The sequence below is a fragment of the Heliangelus exortis genome, chromosome 2 (genome assembly GCF_036169615.1).
Source record: "Heliangelus exortis chromosome 2, bHelExo1.hap1, whole genome shotgun sequence".
Taxonomy (NCBI): domain Eukaryota; kingdom Metazoa; phylum Chordata; class Aves; order Apodiformes; family Trochilidae; genus Heliangelus; species Heliangelus exortis.
In genome coordinates, this window is record NC_092423.1 from 58,400,846 (window position 1) to 58,414,772 (window position 13,927).

The window sequence follows — 13,927 nt, forward strand, 5'->3', positions numbered from 1 at the left end:
AATATTGTGGTGGAGAAAAATGCTTGTGCCAACTCTGAACAGAGAACTTCTCAGGTGGGTATACTTGTTTGTAGCACATATCTGACTGGGAATATGAAGAGCAATTTGAAGCTTCTGTCTTGACCTGGTAGTATAAAATTAGACATCCGAGATCCTCACGTATAGGCCCAAATGTCTGCAGTCCACTTTCTACTTGCATATATTGATTTATGTACTATATATTTACACATTTATATTGCAATATATATGCAACACTGAAGAAACCTCTTATAAAATAAAGTCATCAACAAATACACCAATCCTTGAACCTGCTCCAGGTCAGTCTTTCAGCACAATCCTACACTCTTCAATAAAAACATGGTTTCCTCCGTGGTATTAATCAAGAGTCTTCACTATCAGTGAATTGCCTAATTCATCCTCTCTCTAACAAAACAAGTGTAAATTCATATGGAGGATTTTAACTGTACTTTATGCTGCCTTGGCCTATGTCCCCACTATTTCATTCAGTAGGTAGCTTTAAGCTCAGTACTTTGGTCAAGCTGTCAAGGAAAGTCTTGCTGCTGCAGGAAGCAGAGATGATGATTCATGAGGCAGCCCTCTTTCCTCCCAGCAGGTATGACTGGAAGAGCTGCAGAAGTTTGCTATTTTCCAGATGAAATCCAAGTTCAAAGAAGATTCATTCCCAAGGCCCTCGCAGCATGCCTCAGAGTGTTAATCCTGGTGTACTGGTCAAACTCCAGTCTGGGTGATTACATTGTGCCTGTTGAAATTCTCTCGGTAGTCTCAGTTGGATAAGTCACTTTTCCAGCTCCTAAAAACTGTTGTTTAATGTTGTTAATGGATTTCACTAGGAACGGTACATTTCATTAGTGTTTAAAATATCCTCTGAATTTCTGGACACCAAACACTTGCAGAAGTGCAGGATGACCAGAGAAACTAAAGAAATTTTCAGAATGCTATTTTAAGCTATTTTAATCAGGATTATAGCACCTTTTCTATGGGCCTCTATGTTTAGTCAAGCTGAGGTTACACACTTGGGTGCAATACTGCATAGCCCTATTAAAGAAGTCTGCAGTCACCAACACTACCAGATTCTCATTTCTGCCCACTGGCTACGCTGGGCCACACGGCTTTGTGACATGGCAGCATTGCTCAGGGAATACATCTGCCCCAAAAGAGATTATTTCCTTTACTCTACGTTGTTAGCTGGGCATAGTTAGACTGGGACAACAACTCTGCTGACCCAACATATACGAAATTATGGTGCTAATCAGACAGAGAATTAAAAAATTATTCTTGGTATGGGACAAACACCATGTAACTTGGTCCTAAGCATACAAATGCAGGGAAGAGGGAAGCAACAGTCTTGTACAAGGGATGGATTTTGATCACCTGAGAAAAATAATAAAACACCTAACATTTAAATGCTTCTAGCTGTGACCTTCTGCATGCAGGCTTTAAAGATAAAACACACTGACTCAGTCAGTCAGTGACTTGCCATGTTTGAACCAGGTCAAGTTAGTGTCTCTCCTTGCCCTGATGTGGAGCAGTAACAAAGTGAAGCTGCTTTCTCTTCTCACAAGGGTAAAAAGCATATGTCGTTCATATATCGTGGCATATATCATTCAAGAGCCAATATCTAACCTAGCAAAAATCATAATTAAAAAAACAATAACATGGATGTTTGCAATAGTCAGCTATTGTTGCCATTACAGGCCTTGACTGAATGCAGACCATAGAAATTAGAAAACCCATGTGAACATCCTGGTGGTCTATGTTGAGTCAGTGGATTACAGCTCAACATCACAATCATTAGCATTTTCATTTGGAATTCATCATATGGTTTGGGCCTTAGGGCCATGACTACCTAAAAGACAAATGTTTTTCTTTTAACATCAGATGTCCACAAATACAAGGTCTAATTCAAACACAATCTGTTATATTGGACTTCATGACAAGCATAATAAAATGTTATCCATCTCAGTAACCCAGAATTTTATAGAAGCAAAAGTTACCTGCTTTGTTACACTGCATGTTCTTGGTAAACTTATTTATTACATCTGCCATGCAGCAACATCCCAACTTGTAGGACTGTTTTAGATTTTTATATGTCAAAGCAAACTGGCCCCCTTTAGAAGTAGATTTAAATGTTACATTAATTTTGTGCTCATTCTTTTCATATCAAGATGGATTATACAAATTGATCATACCACAAACACATTCATTAAAAGAGTTCAAGACTTATGATGCATCATGTCAAGCAAAGTAATGATTTAGTGTAAGCTGATGTACCATAAACTAAGGAGTCAAGGAAACAAACTCCTGAAGGCCAAGAAAAACCAATATTAAAGAAATAGTCTGCAGTGATCTACACACAGAATCCATTACTGTCCAACATTATATAGCTGTAAACTAAGCATAGCTGTAAACTAGAAGTACATGTAGGACTTCAAAAGGGAGAATTGTCCAAGCTGAAAGTAGCTATGAGTGAATAGAGTGGAAAAAGAAAAATAGACCTATAATGATAGTATAATGGGAAATTGTTTGTGCAACAATAGGCTTCTCAAACTGCACAATAGTGTAATCTTGCAGGAAGTCTGCTTCATTTAAAACGATCCCATCAACTAACAAGTAAAAAAAAAAATAACATTTTAAAATATGCTAAAAATGGGGGGAAGGACAGGAAAAAAAGTAAGAGAAATAGTAATGATAGCACAGCGTTTTGGTATTATATACAATACAACAGGGAACTTTCTACTATAGAAAGTGATAGAAACTAAACTAAGTGTAGAAAAGGCAGAGTTCTGGGTTGCAAATGTTTAAGGAAAATATTGCCTTATTTTATAAGTCTGTTAACAAGTTCTAAGTAGAAAAGAACATTTTAAAAGTTAGGGTTCTGCACAAATTTCATCCAAAACCCTTATAAAAATTTGCTCATAAGAACTAGTGAATTTTGGCACAGTGAGGAGCAAGATAATCCTATCGTTTTTTTAGAAACCTAACCTGGAAGGAAAACCAAAATACTGGAAAAGATCTGGAGATCATATTAGACAATAGCTGTTTATAACAGGGATATTCTCTGTTCAGTTGAATCATTCTGATGATAAATGTAATGGCTTTAAATACAAGTAGGCAAGAGATATTACTTATGTTTTGTCAGGCCATTACCAGCATATTCTGCTAAATCCCATTCAGAAGTAGGCTGATCAATTTGAAAGGGTTCAGAAAAGAGTAATAAAAATGACTTAAGACCTGGAAAAAAATTCAAGCTATTCTACAAAGATTTAAAACAAGAATGATTGTTAACTAATAAAATATCCACAATCCCTGTGATGTAGGAGGGCCTTTGAATACTGAACTCAAATTGCAAGGAGTTCCCTAAAGTAGTATCTGGTTAATTGTTGTCACAGAAGCTACTTCTGTGATGCACTGAATATGGATTGATAACCCTTCACAGCCAGCTGGCACACCCCATCCAGGGATATACAGTGCTCAAGTCAAAATAGACAGGGATGAAATTCAACCACACTTATTTTTATTTCAACAAATAACTAATGACATTAGCTTTCTTCCCGTATAGAGTTTGTTACATAGGCATCTTGTCCTTACTCTGGCTTACTTAGGGGATGTGTTTTTTCATTTTTGGTAGCATGAAGAAGGGGAATGAAGGGCAAGAGGAGAGTTGTGCACAAAACATTCTGGTTTATCGTCTCACCCAGTTCTGAGTGCATGTGTGGGTTAAACATTCAGGCATACACAGTATAGAGTGAACTGGTTTTGCATTCATACATGCCATATTAAAATGCATATGGAAGTGTAGATTACATGTCTTATGTAACAATCTGTTTTACTCTTAATCAGAAGATGCAATCTTTCAAGAGAAAAGCCTCTGAAAAGTTATAGTGAAGTGTATGCTGCTTCTGTAATGCATTTTTGTATAAGCCTGTTTACGCTGCCTGGGACCTAAGAGATCATTTTCACATGTTAAACTTTCAAAAATAAATCTCAGTATGCTTAGGATTTTTCTTACCTACATGCATTTTTCTTAGGATAGAAGCTATGTGTGTTCATGTGGGCAATCATTCAGTATATTCTGATTATGTAAATTTCACTATCAGTGTTCTGAAATTTGCAGATGCGATATCATTCACATGACAGGGAATGTGATATTCACATAGGAACTTTCCTCTTTTCTTTTAAAATATTTTCCATATCTTTTGGGTGGAAAAAGAGTGTTAATTACATTAAGAACTGCTTTAAAATTTCCCAATTTTCTCCCTTTATTTTTATTTCTATGCTGGGGGACATGATACCTATAGGCTTCTTTTATATAATCTGTGTGATTTTGCAGAAAATGAAACTTTTGCCCTGTTCTGAGTCATTATTGGGCACCTCAGAACCCTGTTGAATCAGGTTACAGTGTGGAATATCCATTTCTCAGGAAACCTCAATTCCTCCATCAAAAGGGGCCACTCACTGAAAATCCCTTCACAGTCTGCTACAAAAGCTTTTCTGCTATTCTTCCTCACAATAATATATATTTTACCCTTCTGAGATGAAAAGACGAAGGGGCTCAAGCTAAGAAAAGTTGACCAGGAGACTGGTGACAGCAGTCACTTGAGATCCTTTCAGAGATGCTCTCAAGCATAAATATTTAATCTCCTTCATTCCCCCTAGTGTGAATAATTTTTTTCCCCTTCAAGTATCAATACAAAGTTATTGAAATGCATATAACCCTGATATTTGATCCATGGCCTCTAAGGGTCAAATACACACTGACCAAGCTCTTAAAGCCTACAGAACTTTAAGGTGGTCACTTTACACACACCAGCTCATCAATCAAGCAATAATCAGCACGACAAATGGGAGAAGACGCTGGTACAAACTATTTAAAAGACCTGGACAGCTGGTCCACTTCAAGATTCCCCTTTCAGTTTCAGACTTTAGCCCTCCATATTCGAAGGGAATTAAATGTACTTGTTAGTTTCAATAGTTCATCCCCACATCTGTTTGCAATAGCAAACAAAACTGTCCTTGCTTCCCTCGTCTAATATGAGGATCACTTCTTCTGAATTAGTAAATGCCCTGAGAACACATTAGTAATTTCTGTTTTCATTTCAGGCATGCTATGCATCCAGTTCCCTCTCTTCTTCTTGTCTTTGTAATAACTGATTTGGTAGAAGCTGAAAACAGAAAAAGACAGATTTGTCCTAAATAAGATAGCCAACACATTAACAGAATATAATAAAGATAATTGAGTTTATTCCTCAAAATAAAAAACATTGGCTTACACATATCATAAACTGGTTATTTTTGAGTACTAATTTTCTTGTGCTGTTAGTTGATTTTCTGGATGACAAGCTAGTAGCAATTCTGAAATGTTGATCACATCTGTTTATCAAGTAATATGTAGTGATTATTCTTAGCTTTGCAATAGAAGAACATGAATTGGTTGGCAGCACCAACTATGAAATCATTCTGTCTCTCAGAACAAGAAAAACTGACAACCTCCTCCACTCCCAGTGTGTCATAATTAGAAATTAGAGCTGCACCAAACTGTTCACGACATCTGTAAACTCTGGCAAAAGAAAAAGCCCTCAAAAACTATCTGTCATTTACTTAATAGGCTTCCTATTTACTGTGAGCATACTGAAATTATGGATTGGGCTTTGGAGCAGAGAGTTGCATTTCCAAGACTTTCTGGAGGTTAAAAAACTGCCTTAAAATGTCTCTTTTCTCTCCTTTTATTATTATATTTTAAATATTTATATTTAAAATTCAAAAAGAGTCTGAAATTTCAGAATTCAGAAATGAAAATATGGTGTATTCTAATGCTGAAAGCATACAATGAAGTTGTATCTGAAAAATGCCATCTAGGAAAAACTAAAAAATATATAGAATGGGAAGATTCAGATACTGGATTGAAGAGGAACTTTGGAAATAAATTTCCTTCTGAAATTAAGTTACTATATTCTGGATGAGTGTTATGGTTTGGGGTTTTTTTTAAAGGAACTCAGAAAGTAAAAAAACAATACAAAACCAAACTTAAATTTTTGAAATGCCATTTCAGAGGAAACAAAGTTTTGCCTACTGGCATAGACACAGGTTGGTCCATACATAGCTCACATCAATCACTTCAGACATGCAACATGAACTTTTATGTCCCTATTTGGGCTGCTTTTTGTTGAATTTGTTTTGTTGACTTCTGTAGACTTTGTTTTAAAAGTTTTTGAGATAGAAACAAGTGGGGAAATATTATGCCCCAAAACTTTGTTTATAAATTAATTTTAAGCATGTTCAATAGCCTATAATCTGAAGTAAGTTACTTATTTGAAGGCTACATTGATCTTATTTGCTGTTTATGAAACCAAAACATAATACTTTCTCTTAACTGGAGTATTTCTGTTGTTTAGGAGAAGTGTATTGGTTAGGGTCTGAGTGAAAGAAAGAATATGTTGTAACAGCAATAATGCAAACATGGCAATATACAGGTTGAAGTAAATTTGTAAGAGAGTGATTTCTGCAGCCCATACAATTTAGCAGGATTAATGAAAATGTACAGTACAAAAGATTTGAAAGGCGTGAAGAGGGTAGGTTATTAAAATTTTCCACAGTGCAAATATTCATTTCTTTTGTCTTCAGCCTCTTGTGCTTTGAGAACCCCTATGAAACAAAAGCAAGATGACACTTTGAGTGTTCACATAACATTGAATTTAGTAATAAAGAGTATTAACCTATGTCTGCATCTTTGCTGAAATTTCTGGAAATCATTCATCAAGAAGTAAAAGTAACACGTTTTTACTGGGCCTTATTTTACCTTGTGAGACAGGATGGCTACAACTCTGTTGAGCCAGCCTGGAGCCATTACCAAATGTTGACTCACAAATTGAAAAAGCTCCTGGAAAAATATTATCTTATAACTACTAGATGTAACAGGTGACCTTACAGACTCAGGATGAGGTGGCAAGCATATGAAATTAGTGTCACTGTCAAGCTGTTTGTAATCCAAGCCCTCTGCCTGGGGGCCTAGCTTTGCAAATGGGCACATAATCAAATAGAAAGAAGGCAAAGGCAGGGGGTAGGAAAAAGGGTAAATAGACCTCTTTTCCTGTCACTTCAACCATAGGTCCCCAGCAGCTCCTCTGCTGCTGGCTGACTGGAGAATTAGGAATTCAACATCTGTGCAATGTGAGGTAAAGCTGTACCTGTGCCACTGCTGTGCAAGACACAGAGCATGCCAACTGCCCAGCTGCTGCTCTGCTTCAGGTGAGCCAGGAAAAGTCACAAAAAGGAGATGATCCAAAGCATGATAATCCAGGTAGCGGATGTCATGGAACTGGATTGTCTTCCTGGGCATTGGTTGTGCTGAGTAACATGTCGTTAAGTTATCTTGTCTCTTTTTCTGGGACAAATCTTTTAGGAAACAATGACTGTCCACCAGTAGAAGGACTGTCCAGAGGTTTCATCACTGTCATGGAAGCTGAAAAGCAATTAAGTACTTACCCTTGTCCAAGTCATGCAATCCAAATTACACGATCTCCAGAGACAACACAGAAAATTGTTAGAGGGCAGGTTCACTTATAATATTTCTATTTCCTGATTCTATTTGTGAACACACAAAAATAGAGTGGGCCCCTGAACAGGTTTAAAAAAATAATTGAAAAGCATCAGCAGAACATAGTTTTTTTGCTGTTTAAAGAAGTTGATTAACTTCAGACTCTGTAAATCGGTATTGCTTTTGGGTTTGTATGCATCATTTTAGCTAAGAGAATGAAACATGCAACATATCTATAAATATCAATACTGATAACGTTGTGTCAGTTTAAGAGAGGGGAAGCACTAGATTAAGCCTAAGATCTGGGTTAGTCCCTATTTTTCATGGTACAAGCCATGCATTCAGAGTCCTTCCTCCATCCTGCACTATTAACTCACACATCAATATAATTTAGTAATATTATCTCACTCTCAGCTTCAGACCCCTGAGATATCTGTTTTTTTAAGTCATCTTTGGAACATTAGTTTTGACATTTTCAGTGATGTAAGAGTAAAGTCATGGACTATTTACAAGTTTCAGAAAGTACATGTTGCTGATGTTTGCTTTTTTCACCCGACTTTCCAGAAACATGTTTTTTTCCTCATATATTTTACTACTCTCATATCCATTGTTTTTATGGACCAAGAGGCTTGCTCTGGTGTTAGAAATACCACTGGGGCTACATTTCCTATCGGGCTTTGTTTGCTCTCCCCATCACCTCCCAGACTCCAGCAAAATAGTCTTCTGTGTTTGGGATTTCCTATTCATCCTGATTAAAACAAAGCCAGCAAAGTTTCCCCCATCAAACTGTCTGTTTTGGAGAGGCAGCAGCCACCGGCTCTGGTTTTGTTGGGGATGAAAAGAGGGCATCGCAGCTGTAAGGCACCGCAGACGTGTGAAATGGGTTTCACACGCTGCTCAGCTACCAGTGGGGTGGCCGTGTATGATTCAGTCTGCACTAAGTCAAGAAAGGGAAAAAGCCTTCAAAGCCATGCCAGCCCTCACCTCTTACAAACCCTAAGTACCTCTTTTGACTGCCGTTGCTTTGCTGAAAATAACACATTTAGTCATTTGTCATAATTATGAGAACCCCAGTGACAAGGAATGCGGGCCCACCTTTTAGTGCTGCCAGGCCTGTGATAATGCAGCCAGCGGGGGACGGCTGCTGCCAGCAACCTGCGGCCGCCGTGCCAGCAGCTCTCCTGCTGAAAGGTCATGCATGACCTCTGTGAGCAGTTCATCCCAGATGATTGATCAGCTTGCAGCAAAACTAATAATTACGCAGCTCTTCGTTTCCATTCTTCTTTGTAACGTGAAATTTAGCCTGGTGTGAAAGATCCAGGCCGTGTGGGAGTAAATTGGTGAGCCAGAAACCCACCAGAGACCCACAGGTGCAACTCAAACCTTCTTGGTCCCATCCCCCCTCCCAGCCCTCTTCAACTTCTTTCTCTCTCCAGGTATTTCCCAAAGACACACAAGCAATGTATTCCTTTGCATTATATTATTTAATACTTCCATTTCATATTTCTAAACTTGATCTGCAAAACTCAACAAATGTTATACTGTTTACTCTCTCCAGCTACCCTCACTGTGCATGTGTTGGTATTATAGCACAAATATTTCTGTGACTCACAAATCTCTGATTTTGTTAGAAATATAAATTTAAATATCTTTTTAATAAGGAGAACATAAATATACTTCCCCCACCCCATCAGTTACCAAGAGTACTCAGTTTTTGTGCAAAAACATTGCTTTCTCACATATCGTGGAAAATACCTTCTTCCTTCCCAAACAAATTCAGAGCCCTTAAGAAGCCCAAGCGTTGATCCCTGCAGCGATCGCTGCACTTGCCAGAATACCTCAGCAGGAAAACATATGCCCCGTGCACATTGGCATTATCCCTAGATTCCCACAGAAGCAGTAAAAGAATGGAAGGTAAATAGTTTGAATATCTACATTTCCCCCCACCACAGCCAGCAGAGAAGCAAGTATCAACAGAGGGTTTGTTTGCAAATGAAGTACCAGTCAACACCTGGGGGAGGTGACAGAGAGGACAAAACCCACATACAGTCAGTTCTAAATGAGGACTTTAGGACATGGTCACCACATGCTGAAATGATTCTAGACCCGCTTGTGTTAAGCTGATGTCCTTAGTCTCTTAAACCAATGCATGAATTAGCCCCAGGTGTGCCCCAGTCCTCTGGACCCTACAGACCAAGATGTAGAAAAAAATGCATATATCCAGAATAAGGAAAAAAAAAACTGTTCAAGCAATCCCTTTCTTTGTGCTTCTGGGATACAGCTCACCTTTGTGTGCCTCAAAGAGCGCCAAAAGTGCTCTGGACAGCTGCACACTTTGACAGCCTAACATATCTTAGGAGTTGCCTCTGATCAATAAGCTGGAAATACCACATTTGAATCTTTACTTACTTAAATCATTCACATTTGAATATTTTTTATTGACCAAATAAGGAGAAGGCTCTGATGTTTGTTTTCTTCCTGTGGAAAACCCTTCCAACTCAATCTACATATCTTCATGTGGTAATACTTGGCCAGAATTAGTCTAAGACTTAGTGGCATCTTCTTCCATGGATATTCACTAAAATTAACTTACTTAGGAAACAAGGTCTTAGTTTGCACAAGTAAACATTTCAGACTTAGAAACTGTGTTATCAAAAACTTCATGGCTAAATCTTTATGGCTTTACTTGCTTTTTAGTGTAGCCTATTTCTCTGTTCAAACTGCTCCTGCATTCAAAAGTAGCATCCATAAAATGTCTGAGGGCAGGACCCCAAGAATTTGCCAGACACTAGGAATATCTCATAGTAAGTCACCAGACAAGCAATGCTAAACAAGAGGAAGCATGCAAAGAGCAAAGAAGGAGCTCAGGCTTTGTTCACCATAGAAAAAAGAAATGTTAGGGTCTGATCTGACTGTCAAATGATCCAGCTTTATCGGTTTGTTTCCTTTTTGCTGTTTGGGCTACTTTTTCACAGCTCTTCTACAATGAAGAAAACTTTCCTTTAATTTAGAGGTCTCGTGCTCTATTTTTACTGCTAGGAAAACAACCAATTTCACCGCCCCCCAGCAAAAATTAGTGTACAAACGCAGTCCCCGCTGCTACCTTAAACCACCATATATTAGGTATTAAACCACCCACTTTATGTTCTAATAACATTAACAGTCTCACATGAACCAGGACATTCAGAGTTAAAGCTGAAATTGTCTCCTTAAGTCACCACATTGTGTCTAGGTGCAGGATTGCAGCACTTAATCAGGAGGCCTCAGAGCAGTGGGGGGTTCATACCATATGTGCTATAATACCTAAGCACAGCGGGGTGAATTAAGGACAGAGTTTTAGACTTAACTCTGAATCTCTTAGGTTCTCACAGTCCCATGCTTAAATTTTTGAAAAAAAAAAAAAAAAAAGTTGCATGTGGGTCTGGAGAGTAAGTAAGACGGAAAAATTAAAGACATGCTGTGTGCATGGGGTAAAGTGAGGATATATTCAATATCATCCATCTAAAATGTAAGTGCAGACAAGCTGATATTCTAAAAACTTTTATACAACTTTCAAACACATTAACTTAATCCAGATGTCTATACTACATTAAAAATATGGTTTCAACATGAACTTTACAGTTTTTAAGCCACTTACTCAAATCATATAGTATCTGATTTTCTTAGAATCTTCCAGGCTACAATCTTGAGTTTGGTGAGCAGTGCAAAATACACTCTCAAATGAGATGCTTACATTTTTAAAATCAATATTTGTGCTAGATTTGTGTTTCTTCATTGCAACCCTGTTAACCAATACTTGTTTACTACATATTAAATAAGTTTCAGATTCAAAATTGATTCTCACAGAGACCCCATAAAACAATCTGCAAGAAGAAGAGGAGACTAAATTTTCCTAGGGCATCTCTATGTAGCTCCTAGTGGTATCATGGGAAGACAGAAAAATAGACCCTTTGCTTCTTCCTGCTGTAGCAGATGATAAAAGATATTTGACCATACAGCACATTCTCAATTCATGGAAATTCTCACCATTCAGGGAAAACAGTGCAGCTACTCTTAGTATCTGGAAGCAGCACTTCTACAAAGTATATCACATTTGTCGTTAAGGGGAAGTTTTTGTTAGTTAAATAGTTTTCATATTCAACTAGGTGTCTACTATTTCTACAGCAAAATGGCAAAGTAAATTTCTACAGCACATACTACCTACCTTCTCCTCAAAAGAAATTCACTGGCCCTTGAATCAGAATCCCTTCTCACAAGTAGAGGATAGATCCTTTGCTAGAACTATTTATTGTGACGGCATCATCTGCAAGTGAAATCAATTGAACAGAAAATGAGCACCATTAATGAGTGTTGTCCTTCTCTCACTAAGGCAGACTTGGTGTAAGGTCTGGTACAATATACTGGACCTTAATGAACAACCATCAAACTACCCAATGTTTTTTAGTGTAGGAAACTAGCAAGGTTTCAAGGGAATGTTTGAGGCAGATGCGTGAAACTCAGCCTCCAGAGCAACCCCCAGTGAAAATACATGTTCACTTCAGAGAAAAGCTCATTTTAAACTAGCAGATCTCAGTGGTTTTATTGCAGACCAATCAACCTGAACCTGTAAAGGAGTTTGACCGATTCATGGGACTTCTATTTTTGATTTTACCTGCTAGTGATAAGAATTTATTTCGAAGGTTCTAAAATTAACTCTGTGGATCAAAGGATGGTTATAGCATGTCTTGGCAATGTTGCAGTTTTACACTTTTTGCTGTTCTGTGTGTGTTCTCTAATTGGAAAAGTGTAGCCCTTAAATCCAGGAATCTGTGACTCATTTAACTTTTCTCCTGGAGGAGTGCTTGGAAACTGACTTCCTCATAAGTGAGGTTGTTTCCCTGGGATACAGGTGGAAACCAGTGTAGTTCTCATAAGTTAACAAGGTCACTTTGCTGGGCTCAGGCCTCATGTAATTTAAGTCACCTATTGCCAATGAAGGTAGGCAACATTCTCTGACACTACAGATCAGCCCTCTGAAACCAGAGAAGTGATCTTTTGCAGTTTTAACCCTCCAAAATTTAAAATATTTAAAACGTCCCAAATAATCATAAACAGAAGAAGTTAAAAAAAAAAATAAAATAAATCTATACCCTCACATAGTAGCAGAATAAAATGGCTGTGTATGGTGGGAAATAATTCTATGCTTTTCCATTTAAGCATTTTGTACTGGATACTCTAAACACAATCAAAATACCATCACCACAGGAAGTCAGCATCAAAACCATAGATCTCAAATTTAGTTACTAATCCAGGAAGAAGGCATTCCTATGTCCTATTTTTAACTTTAACACTTTTTAGCTTCTTTTCCTTGGTATGTCTTCCCTCCCTGCTTCTAGGCTGGAAGAAACTGTGAAGTGGTAAAAGGAGTTTGGGCTCGTAAAGGTTTGATGACTCTACCATCTGGCTGGGAACACTCATAAAGGAAGCCCTGCAGAGGTTAAGGAGGTCAGAGACTACACAAGCTAGGGCTGAGGTAGGTCCTGGTACTCCTCTGAACAGCACCCAGATTCTGTCAGACTGGTTGTAAGGTACCCTAGTGAATTTCGAGATGAGAGTGTCTCTGTGGACTGCTCATAAACCACACTTCTTCCTCTTGCTCTTTTTCATAATTTTATGGAAACATAAAAGAAATCTATTTTCCCATATCCCATTGTAATCTATTCCATCCTCTCCCAGTGCTCAGCTCATTAACAAGTGACCTGAAGGCAGGGAAAAAAAACACACAACCTTTATATAATGGAGCCTTGCTGTTTAGAGACTATAAAAGTAAACAGGCCTGGTCCTTAAAATAAAGAAGGAAAAAAAAAAAAAAAAAAAAGAAGAAAATAAATAAAAAAATGTTCTCTTAAACAGTAAAGACTATCTAATTTTCAAAATTAGCTACATAATGGATGTCTTTGTAATATGTTCTTGCATCTTAAAATATTTTTCCTCTCTAGAAATGTTATGTAGTGCCACAACTATTTACACCACTATTCTGTGCCATGTGCTCAAAAAGCACATATTTAAAACCTGTACACATAAAGTGGTAGTATTCTCTTGTACTGATTGCAGATAAGTGCCCAGCATCAAGTTTATGAATCGGAGTCTCTATTAGTCTTAAAATGGCAACAAAGGAAGATGAGTCCTGAAAAGTCTCATCCTTCATCTGAGATGGTAGTGCCCGACACATTAGGAATCTATATGCTCAATTAACCACTGGCAGGCTCATTTTTATTGCGTCTCTCACCCAACCTCTCCCCTCCACCCCTTATTCTAACCACTCCACCCTTCCTGAATCCTTCAGCTCTTGCATTGATAGACCTGACTATATGAAAACACTCAATTACAGGG